Here is a 12,176-nt window from a genome sequence, read left to right as displayed (position 1 = left end):
TGATATACAGTACAAAAGCTGAAACTATTAGCCAGGAGTGGGAAAGATGCAGACGCAGACGTGGGAAGCAAGACGCACCAACACACAGTTGCCTGTTGCAAAATGGTTCAGAGTTTAATAGAAATAGTTAGGGTTAGCTGGTATGGCGTTATCTGGTATGGCTATAGTCTAATGTTAGCTTAGTTCGTGTTGTTTCGTCATGTTAATCGCTAGTAATAGTAAGTCATTTGTGGAAATATAGCCTATCATCACAGACTGTAGGAATGTCACCCACCCTCCATCGCGTACGACACTGACGCTCGTAATCTGTAGTGAGTTCGTGCACACTGCACAGATCCCTGAGACAAACGGCTACGCGCACACATGCAAACCCATAGCGAGTGACGTAAAGTCCCGCCCAGGTCGAAGTGGCGTCGATTTAGAGAGTCCCGTAGAGGGGGGGGGGGGGGTCAAGGTGAGGGTAGAGGGGGGGGGGGGTCAAGGTGAGGGTAGAGGGGGGGGGTCAAGGTGAGGGTAGGGGGGGGGGTCAAGGTGAGGGTAGGGGGGGGGTCAAGGTGAGGGTAGAGGGGGGGTCAAGGTGAGGGTAGAGGGGGGGGGGGTCAAGGTGAGGGTAGAGGGGGGGGGGTCAAGGTGAGGGTAGAGGGGGGGGGGGTCAAGGTGAGGGTAGAGGGGGGGTCAAGGTGAGGGTAGAGGGGGGGGTCAAGGTGAGGGTAGAGGGGGGGGGGGGGGTCAAGGTGAGGGTAGAGGGGGGGGGTCAAGGTGAGGGTAGAGGGGGGGGTCAAGGTGAGGGTAGAGGGGGGGGTCAAGGTGAGGGTAGAGGGGGGGGGTCAAGGTGAGGGTAGAGGGGGGGGGGGTCAAGGTGAGGGTCAAGGTGAGGGTAGAGGGGGGGGTCAAGGTGAGGGTAGAGGGGGGGGGGGTCAAGGTGAGGGTAGAGGGGGGGGGGGTCAAGTTGAGGGTAGAGGGGTCAAGTTGAGGGTAGAGGGGTCAAGTTGAGGGTAGATGTGTATAGGTTATCTCATTATGGTCAGTATTAAACATCACATAATCCACAACATGCAGAAAAAGCCACACAACCAGGTAGAATTTGTTATACACGATTTTATATAAACACCACGAGTATACATTTTATAAAATCGTTTGCACATTGAAACATTTTGGGAAGGGATTTGTCCGATGTTCGAACCCATTTTGATCACAAAGCGTGTATCGTGAATCCAGCGCAGCCATCTGTCCCTAACTCTGTCCCTAACACTGAACCCCGACGCCTTGAAGGACAAGGAACCCTCCCACTGTGGGGAGGAAGGAACCCTCGATGGAACACGCTAGGTGCATCGAAACGTGCAACAGATGGTGAGAAGGTCACGTTGCGTGAGTGTGGAGGAGATTAATCCACAGGCCAAAGTCCTGTTGTGTGAGTGTGGAGGAGATGAATCCACAGGCCAAAGTCCTGTTGTGTGAGTGTGAAGGAGATGAATCCACAGGCCAGCGATGAGTGGCGGTTGTTGATCACTGAAATGTGGACAGAGGAAAACAGCATATTGTTCAGTTGACTGTCTAGGTAATGTCACGTTATCAAAAGGTTATTACACCTGTAGTCAATGAACACGATATCCATGTCCTCTTCAGCAGTGGGATACTGACCTAAGGGACTCCAGCTGGTCAGAGATACAGGCTTGACGCAGCTCAGGTCTGTCTGTCCCAGACTGGACACAGCATTTCAACTGCACCTTACAAAGACAGATGATATGAATACAAAAGGACACAATGATTCAGTTATCTGGCAGACCGTCCGAGCCAAAGAGTCTTGGTGAATTCAGAAGTGCGCCATGCCATGTAGTCTGAGAACTCAGGGGTGGAACCCAGCACCATTTGATGGAGACCCCAACACCCCATCCTACCCCGTTTAGAGTTCCATCAGCAACAGACTCACCTTCCAGATGCATGGCTTCTTCAGCTCTCTCCTCAGTGGATATCCCCTTGGAGTCCACTGGGTGTCACTCGCCCCACCCTGACGTCCTTCACCAGGCAGGTCCTTCACCAGGCAGGTCCTCCATCACCTCCCTATCCCTGTTTGGGGACAAACGGGGCCGTTTGGCCTCAATGTCCTGGCACAATCAAAGTGGTAGTTTGATGGTCCGACATCAGTGGTAGTTTGCTATAATGTCTGGTAGTAAACTGTTGTTTCCCAGTACAAGTCATGTTCAGTTCATGCAAACATACCAGTACTACTTGTTGGCAGGCAGACTCATGGTTCTCCAGGTTGCACGGCTCCTCCATCAGCTCTCCTCAGCCAAGGACTCCTGGTCTGTGTAAACAGTGGTGGTAGATGAGCAATTTTGGGGGGGGGGGGGGGGGATATTCTTGTGACGCCCGGTTTAAACCAAAGCCCTGGCTGGAGTGTTAATGAGGGCATTAAATATGATTCGTTTTATTCTTTCCAACTTGCATAGAAACTAAAGCAAATGCAAAGCAGCTATAGTTTGTAATCTTTTAAGTCAGAACACTGAAATATTCTAGTTGATGAAAATGCTGTTCAGTTCCATAAATAATTGAATCACTTAGTTCTGATCGTCACATGACTGAACACAATGATGACCCACAGCTGTCCTTTACCTTCCAGAGACCTCTGCAGTCGCATCGTAGCGATCGTAGATCCGAGCGGATCCTGGTGGGTCAGCGATACAATCAGGATATGAAAAAAAAAAAAACATTCTCACACCTCAGTAGACAGTTTTTCTTCATTTTAAAAGGGGACATTATACCACCAGGTGTGAGTGTGATTAGCCTTACAAGCCGTTTCCAAAATCTGACACATATTACATCACTACTGGGCGTGTACACCTAGATCTGTGCTGGATAGATGAGCAACGTTTACTTCGGTCCACTGGGTAGGCTGGTAGAATGATCTGTACAGCACAGATCTAGGTGGACACGCCCACTAGTGATGTCATATGGGGCAGATTTTCAAAACCGCTTGTTAGGCTAATCACACTCACACCTCGTGGTATAATACTTCCCCTTTACAGAATAACAACTTTCAGAACTCATGTGAGAAATCAGACGCTGCGGCCTCACATGGAGAGCAAAATTGTGAGTGAATAAATCCTGTTCACTCACAGCTCCATTAACCCAGCGACTTTTTTCTCAAAATCATTCTGATCAAAACGATGGCTGAAGAGACCGATGTAGGGCTGGTGGAGTGGCTAGTCTAGCAGCCTACTCCTTCACATTGAGGTGGCAGTGTAAGGTATAATCACCTCAGGGTCGGCTGTCCTTGCCCCCCCACCGAGGGACGTCCTTCACCAGCGGGTCCTCAGCACGGCTCCATCACCACCCCTCACAGAGTCCTGGTCTGGCGCAAAAAGCAGGGAATTTGCCTCATGTCCACCATGTTCAGTTCATGCAAACCAGTGCAAACCAGTACCACCTGTTGGCAGGTAGATTCATGGTCGTCCTCAAGATGCAGTTCCTCCATCAGCCAAGGCCATCGGGTCTGTAACAAACAGGGGTGGTAGTTGAGCAGTGGGTGGGATTATTCTTTGGACGCCTCTTTTAAACCATTCTGAACCAAAGTACTGGCTTTTGGTGTAAAATGTAGAGGAATAGAAGACACTGCAAGTTAAAAAAATAAATAAGAACCATGCACACACTTGAAAATGTGTTATGCAGGAGAATGGTAGAACATTCTGTGAATTCAACAGCACACATTTGAAATTTGACTGTTAACATTATTCAAACAGTCTTCTGCCTCAGCTGAAACTCAATATTTAAAACAAACGATAAAACTTGTAGAATTCTTGTACCAGTAGCGTAGACTCTAGCCTTCACATTGAGGGTTTAGAGTCTCAATAAAACTTCACCGATGGCTCCATTAAGCCAAGGACGGTTTTCTCTAAATCTGCCATATTAGATGACGGCTGAAGTAACCGATTTTAGAACAGAAACCGTTCAGTAGCAGTGAGAGTGATAATCAAACTAGAGACCGGCTGCATTCACCCCGACATCATTCTTAAGGCAGGACCTCCACCACGGCTCCTCCATTGGCTCTCGTCCACCATGGCTCCGTCGGCTCTCGTCCACCATGGCTCCTCTGTCGGCTCTCGTCCACCATGGCGCCGTCGGCTCTCGTCCACCATGGCGCCGTCGGCTCTCGTCCACCATGGCGCCGTCGGCTCTCGTCCACCATGGCGCTGTCGGCTCTCGTCCACCATGGCTCCATCGGATCTCCTCCATCAGCCCTCCTCCTCAACCAACGCGTCCTGACCTAACATCAAACGGCAGTAGTTGGGTCCAAAATCAGCCATATTAGATGCCGGCTGAAGTAACCGATTTTAGAACAGAAACCGTTCAGTAGCAGTGAGAGTGATAATCAATTTAGAGATTGGCTGCATTCACCCCGACATCATTCTTAAGGCAGGACCTCCACCACGGCTCCTCCGTCGGCTCTCGTCCACCATGGCTCCGTCGGCTTTCGTCCACCATGGCTCCGTCGGCTCTCGTCCACCATGGCTCCGTCGGCTCTCGTCCACCATGGCTCCATCGGCTCTCGTCCATCAGCCCTCCTCCTCCACCAACGCGTCCTGACCTAACATCAAACGGCAGTAGTTGGGTCCAAAATCTGGTAACAAAGCCGGGGAGGTCAAACCTTCACACCCTTGCATTTGTAAAGGGGAAAAAATATCTAACTTCAAGCTTACAAGTTGACTCGTTGAGAAATGTATAAACTACTACTGTTAGTTTATACTACTTCTACTGAAAGATACTACTACTGAAAGATAAAAAATAATCAGCCTCAACAATTAGTTTCAGAGCGGCTTGGAGATGGTACCCTGGTCCACCCTGCTGCCCCATTACTGGTCCAGGTAGTGGGGTTACCCTCTAGTCCCCAGCCTCAGGTCCAACCAGCTGTGTTGTACAATATTTAACGAAACCTTGGGAGACGACGTGCCATTTCTAAACTGCTGTAAATTAGCTTTATTAATCAACTACATTTACATTGAGGGCATTTAGCAGATGCTTTTAACCAAAGCGATGAGTACATTTTTCAGAAAGAGAAGCAATAAACTAGACACAGGTTGGACGTCTTCAGGAAGCGGACTCCCTAACACTAAATCAAGGTACTGAACCATCATAATCAAGCACATTAACATCCAATATTCATCCTTTTAACGCAAAAATCAACATTGATCGAAAGCCACTTACACCGATAGAGCCTGGTTCAACAGCTCGGCCACATCTCCTCCCACCGACCACGCTGCAGAGATCACTGAGAAGATCATAATGTTATAAAAGATTGGTAAATACTGTGGGAATCAATGTGAAAGCTTCAATGTCAAACACTCACATGTGCGGTTGGATTGACATCTTCTGCATCATACAGGATCAGGACTGCAAGGCCTGGAGTTTCCCCCCCGTCTGTTAGCACAACATTCATCCATTTAAAAACACCACGACTCGCTTTACATCACTGCCTCACCAATAATAAACTGAACATCAATATAAGAGTTCTTGGTCACCACGTATCTTAGTTGCCTTGTGCTTAGTTTGATTTATTCAAAAGTCAAAGGTTTATGGTAGCATTTGCGCAACAATTAACTTTACTTTTCTAAACAGCTATACCATTTGATAATACGTGAATAAGCACACTTACATTTAACCCTTCCTTTTGTTTCTGAAGTCTAGCAGAAACTATATTGAGCAGATCACAGCCCAGATATTTAGAACACTAGCAATATCAATAGTAATTTAGATAGTAAAATGATACTTAGCCACATTCAGCTGCTGGGTTGTTGAAGGAATAAAAAGCCGTAGTAGGTAAATGCCGTCGTCTCCATCTTTCACGCGACCCGATAAATGTATGCGCAGAAAATCGAGAGTTGATTGTAGAGCGCCGTTATCAAAGTAGTTTGCGGTATTTTGTGGGATAATTAAAAATATAGATATTTTAAGAGTGCCCTTCCTAATTTCTAGTGCATAAGGATTTACCAATAATCGCAGATGGTTACCTATAGAAATGGGGCACTGCCAGATTACCTTAATTGGGTACGCTCATTAGTTATGAGGTTTACGCAAATGCCAATATTGATCGTACTGCCAGACGCCATAATAAGGTGTGGATGACATAACGCAATTGCCAATCCTGATCGTACTGCCAGACGCCATAATAAGGTGTGGATGACGTAACGCAATTGCCAATCCTGTTCGTACTGCCAGTTATCCTCCACCACACAGTACTGCAGCATTAGAGCTTCACAGACTGCACAAAACTAACTACCAACCTCTACAGAAACCCCAAGCCCCGTCATACTGGAATCGTAACGTTCCAGTACGAACCATCCCTAAGTAACGTAACCAGCACCTCACCTTGAGCTGAACGACGATGAAGATCTTGTGGTCGTCTCATTGCAAAATACAGCCAACAGACTTACCTTGAGGCGATCTGGTAGTTTGTTGCTGTTGGTTTATGTACAAAACATTTTGACTAAACATTTCAGTTACCCCATTTAACTAATTATCTACCAATTAACAATGCTTGCCAGTGTACAAAAAAAGCTAACTAATCTGTCTTTTGGCTACTTCCTCGCTTCACATCGCATGAGCATTGTCATATTGATCCGGGTGTGGTCCGAGTGGCCAGAGATGCATGTTAGGATACTGTGCTGTCTGAAGTCTACTGTTCTGTAGACGTGCCCCCCTCCGGAGAAACAGTGTTCAAAAGGGCTGTTGCATCAGTTACATGACCTGGAACATCCGTCAAGACTGTGACAGGGACTCCCCAAGGAGAGACGCCATGGGTAGGATGCGAGGGCTCTTTCTCAGCGACTAGAATACACCACAGCGCCTACGGGAGGGAACCATTGCACACATTTCAATATTCCTCTTCATAGATCTTGAAGCCCCAGCGAGGATTTATTTTCCTCCTCAGCTGAAGAAAGAGCTTGGTTACAGCATGAAGAGAACCCTAGTTGGGATGTTACCAAGATGGTTTCTGATTCAAAGGGGGACCCAACTCCCAGGTCCAGCTAGCATCGACAAATGCATTGCAATTCAGCCCAAGAAAAACTTGCATCCCAGCACAGGAGTCCAGAAGATACAATCCACAGGGCCTGCCAGCCAACTATCATGTCGGGGCTAGAAAGGGCAGCCACGTCGCAGTCTTTCAAGCTTGAAGGACCATTTCCTAAAATGTTGTGATGCATAATAAGTGCGTATCCCCATGTCATCACGCTCACACATGGTATGCCTCGTCACCCTGATCACGCCCGGATGAAGAACCCCAGGCCAGGTAGAACCCCGACTACATGAACAACCGAACCAGGTAGAACCCCGACTACATGAACAACCGAACCAGGTAGAACCCTGACCACATGAACAACCAGGCCAGGTAGAACCCTGACCACATGAACAACCAGGCCAGGCAGAACCCTGACCACATGAAGAACCAGGCCAGGTAGAACCCTGACCACATGAACAACCAGGCCAGGTAGAACCCTGACCACATGAACAACCAGGCCAGGCCAGGTAGAACCCTGACCACATGAAGAACCAGGCCAGGTAGAACCCTGACCACATGAACAACCAGGCCAGGTAGAACCCTGACCACATGAACAACCAGGCCAGGCAGAACCCTGACCACATGAAGAACCAGGCCAGGTAGAACCCTGACCACATGAACAACCAGGCCAGGTAGAACCCTGACCACATGAAGAACCAGGCCAGGCAGAACCCTGACCACATGAAGAACCAGGCCAGGTAGAACCCTGACCACATGAACAACCAGGCCAGGTAGAACCCTGACCACATGAACAACCAGGCCAGGTAGAACCCTGACCACATGAACAACCAGGCCAGGTAGAACCCTGACCACATGAACAACCAGGCCAGGTAGAACCCTGACCACATGAACAACCAGGCCAGGCAGAACCCTGACCACATGAAGAACCAGGCCAGGTAGAACCCTGACCACATGAACAACCAGGCCAGGTAGAACCCTGACCACATGAACAACCAGGCCAGGTAGAACCCTGACCACATGAAGAACCAGGCCAGGCAGAACCCTGACCACATGAAGAACCAGGCCAGGTAGAACCCTGACCACATGAAGAACCAGGCCAGGTAGAACCCTGACCACATGAACAACCAGGCCAGGCAGAACCCTGACCGCATGAACAACCAGGCCAGGTAGAACCCTGACCGCATGAACAACCAGGCCAGGTAGAACCCTGACCACATGAACAACCAGGCCAGGTAAAACCCTGACCACATGAACAACCAGGCAAGGTAGAACCCTCGCCATGCCCACCTGAAGAGCCACAGGCAGTCCAGTTGTTTTCCTTCAGACTCAAACTCTTCCGCTTTGATGAGCCTGAGAACAGGGACGGGATTTGATGGAAGTAGTGAGAAGGTAATCTGATTAGGTCACCCCAGTGGTGGGATGGTAGGTATCGGACATCCCAGTAGCTGGTAGTTATCGGACATCCCAGTAGCTGGTAGGTTTCGGACATCCCAGTAGCTGGTAGGTTTCAGACATCCCAGTAGCTGGTAGGTTTCAGACATCCCAGTAGCTGGTAGGTTTCAGACATCCCAGTAGCTGGTAGGTTTCAGACATCCCAGTAGCTGGTAGGTTTCAGACATCCCAGTAGCTGGTAGGTTTCAGACATCCCAGTAGCTGGTAGGTTTCAGACATCCCAGTAGCTGGTAGGTTTCAGACATCCCAGTAGCTGGTAGGTTTCAGACATCCCAGTAGCTGGTAGGTTTCAGACATCCCAGTAGTTGGTAGGTTTCAGACATCCCAGTAGCTGGTAGGTTTCAGACATCCCAGTAGCTGGTAGGTTTCAGACATCCCAGTAGCTGGTAGGTTTCAGACATCCCAGTAGCTGGTAGGTTTCAGACATCCCAGTAGCTGGTAGGTTTCAGACATCCCAGTAGCTGGTAGGTTTCAGACATCCCAGTAGCTGGTAGGTTTCAGACATCCCAGTAGCTGGTAGGTTTCAGACATCCCAGTAGCTGGTAGGTTTCAGACATCCCAGTAGCTGGTAGGTTTCAGACATCCCAGTAGTTGGTAGGTTTCAGACATCCCAGTAGTTGGTAGGTATCGGACGTCCCAGTAGTTGGTAGGTATCGGACGTCCCAGTAGTTGGTAGGTCATGAACGGACCAGACCTTGAACAGAGCAGGGATTGGTTGGTAGGTCTTTACAGTAGGATTCTCCTCATCCCATATGAACAACAGGCCGATGAGCCCTCTGCTGGCTCAGATGCAAGCCTTTCTCAGGCTGAACTGCAGAGTAATGGAGGAGGCCAGCTGGTCCTGGAAGTTCGGTCCTCTTAAATCAGAACCTATCGCGGTAAGATCCCACCAAGGACCCTTTTCGTGACTGCAGCTGTGCTCTACTCCAGCTGCGGAGGTAGAGAAACCGTAGCTACGGCTTCAAGATGTATGGTGGGCAACGTTGAAAGGTGCTCCATGGTTCTCTAGCGAAGGACCGAGGTGGTGTTCTAGTCGTTGAGGAAGAGCCCTCACCTCTCATCCCCGGGCGTTTCTCCTTTAGGTGAGAGCCTGTCACCATCTTGAATGACATCCCAGTTCATGCAAATGACTTCACAACCACCTCTTAGACACATGCCTTCACCTGAAGGGGGCAAGTCTACAGCTGGAGGCTTCAGACAGCGCAGAACCCTAGCATGCATCTCTGATCACTCAATCTGAACCCTCGTCAGTACGGTAAATCATGTGACGTGATGCAAAGTTCAGGAAGTAGTGGCGAAGCATGTCGAAAGAAAATCTAGACAAAATCTTGGAGTATGTTTTGGCTGCACTCTGAGAAACCCTATGTTACTATTCTCACAATTCACTTGGAACCTATACTACACCCCTTCTAACACAGCATTGACACATGTTCAAACTAAACAGGTAATTAGCCCACGTACCAACAAAAAACATTGTTTAAATCATTCACCTTTCCACCTCAGCCAACGAGGAGGCCAAAACAATGCCCCAGCATAAAGAGGAAATATAAGGACTTACAGTTCGCAGTTTCTTCTTCATGGTTCAGTTTTGATACTCACAGAATCACTTTCTCCTCCTTGACCTGTGAAGTAACGGAACGAGCAGATTCGTTTTAGTGCTCAAACCACACCACTGAGGCAAAGTTGATTCAAGCTAACTTAATTTGAATTAATCATGCATTCCTTTCCCCAAATATTGGCACCAATCTTCTCCAAACGACAGTCCTTTAACCTGTAGAAACTTCATTAAAACTTGATACTAATCATTTTTTTTTTTTACTTTATTTTGGCAGTTGTGTATAGTTTAGCTGCATCTAGACTAATATACTTGAAAGAAATATATCAAATTCTTAAAAGGCACCCAGTGCAACTTTCGAGGCTTAAAAATAAACATTCAACAGTCTTTTTTACACGTAGTAAGTTTCAATAACTCCATACCATTACATACCGACATTTAAGCAGCAAAGATGAGACGTCGTTGTGTGGTGAGAACTGATACAAAATCGATAACAACAACAATGCCGCCATTTTCTTTATTTTTTGTAACCTACAATAAATAAAGCAGGCTTCCAGTCAATGGGAAAATGGCTTCTCCCCACCGGCGATTGTTGTTGTTTACGATTTTCTATCAGTTCTCACCACACAACGACGTCTCATCTTTGCTCCTTGAATGTCGATATGTAATGGTATGGAGTTATTGAAACTTACTACGTGTAAAAAAAGACTAGAAATTGAATGTTTATTTTTCATTGAATGTTTACATAAAGTTGCACTGGGTGCCTTTAAGGGTTTTAACTTTTAATTTGTTTTGTTTTTAAAAGGCAAAAATCCACCTAATAAAACGATCAAGGGCTTAATAAAAAACATGATTTGGCAAACGCATCAGACTCTATAGACGTCTTAAATCAGCCCACACAACTAGCACATTGAATCCACATTTAACCACACCACCTGAATAAATAAATGGCCTATAACCACGCAAAAACACTACAAATGATGTCCAATTACATCAAGATCCAACATTAAACATCAAGTAAGCCTAGTAGGAAAATAAACGTTCTACTCACAGCAGGTCCAGATGTGGTGGTCCGTTTTACTTCGAAAAGCGTTCGTTACAAGAACTGTCATTTGTCACACAAAACCGGGAAACTCCAACCAAGTTCTGGTTAAACTCCTAAAGTATACATCACCGTACCTGGGAGACGTTAGACGGTTAGTGGGGAGACCGACCTGCTTAGTTTGGCCTACTGAGCAGCAGACAGGTAAGTTAGAGATGACTGAGCACGAGTCGCCACATGCAGGTGAACTCATTAGCGCGGAGCGTGGCACTAATTAGTTAAACCACGTGCAGATGCGGCCCAGCAGGTTGCCTTGGTAACGGATATGCGACCACGCAAATACAATCCGCCGCCACGTGTCGCATTCATATATTTATTTATTTATTATAGATTTATATATCTATATTTATTCATTTATTTATTATTATGATAATAATAATAATACGTGAAGCTATCCGTGGTGGTGAGGAAACGTGCGTGAAGCGCATGCGGCATGCCGCATCTGACAGTACGACGCAACCAGACGCCTGTGAGCGACGCGTCTCTGTCCATGTGCGTCTCTCTAGGGGACTCTCTAAATCGATATGGCGAGTGCACAGATCCCTGAGACAAACGGCTACGCGCACACATGCAAACCCATAGCGAGTGACGTAGGACGTAAAGTCCCGCCCAGGTCGAAGTGGCGTCGATTTAGAGAGTCCCCACTGGGGTCACCCTTTTCGGTGGGTCGCAGAATTCGGTGTAACACCGGAACCGGACTGAATATCCTTTGAATATCCACTTAAAACTAATTCAACGTGGTATGGTACCCAGGCTACATTAACGCTAATAAGCAAAATAAATTCTAAATCCGGCTTTTCTTTTATAGACTCGGGAGTTCAAATTAAAACGAGGTAGGTTTTTTTTGGTCAAATACATGCTACTGACAGTGTTGCCAGATTGGGACAGATTGTGCGGGAAATCTGGCCCAATCCGGCAACACTCAGTGACTGCTGATCTCAATGCACTTCTGCAGCAAGGCGGACGGACCATGTGTTGTGTTATGCCGCTTTTCCACCGCACATGTAGCTCGACTCGACACGACTCGACACGACACGACTCGACACGGTAGC

The 12,176-nt window shown here is 47.6% G+C and overlaps 1 long non-coding RNA gene across 1 annotated transcript; it reads right to left on the bottom strand.

Annotated features, from left to right (window-relative positions):
* Window positions 1-1,098: 1,098 nt before the first annotated feature.
* LOC132452933 (uncharacterized) lies at window positions 1,099-3,822 on the bottom strand. Its single transcript, XR_009524539.1, has 6 exons — window positions 3,258-3,822; window positions 2,614-2,665; window positions 2,230-2,305; window positions 1,931-2,057; window positions 1,642-1,721; window positions 1,099-1,509 (listed from the first exon to the last, which is right to left on the bottom strand). It is a non-coding gene; the product is annotated as an uncharacterized LOC132452933 (long non-coding RNA).
* Between the last annotated feature and the right edge of the window lie 8,354 nt (window positions 3,823-12,176).

This window comes from Gadus macrocephalus, chromosome 2 (genome assembly GCF_031168955.1).
Source record: "Gadus macrocephalus chromosome 2, ASM3116895v1".
NCBI classification, from domain to species: domain Eukaryota; kingdom Metazoa; phylum Chordata; class Actinopteri; order Gadiformes; family Gadidae; genus Gadus; species Gadus macrocephalus.
The sequence above is the reverse complement of the archived record's forward strand: the minus strand, read 5'-3'. Positions and strand labels throughout refer to the sequence as shown.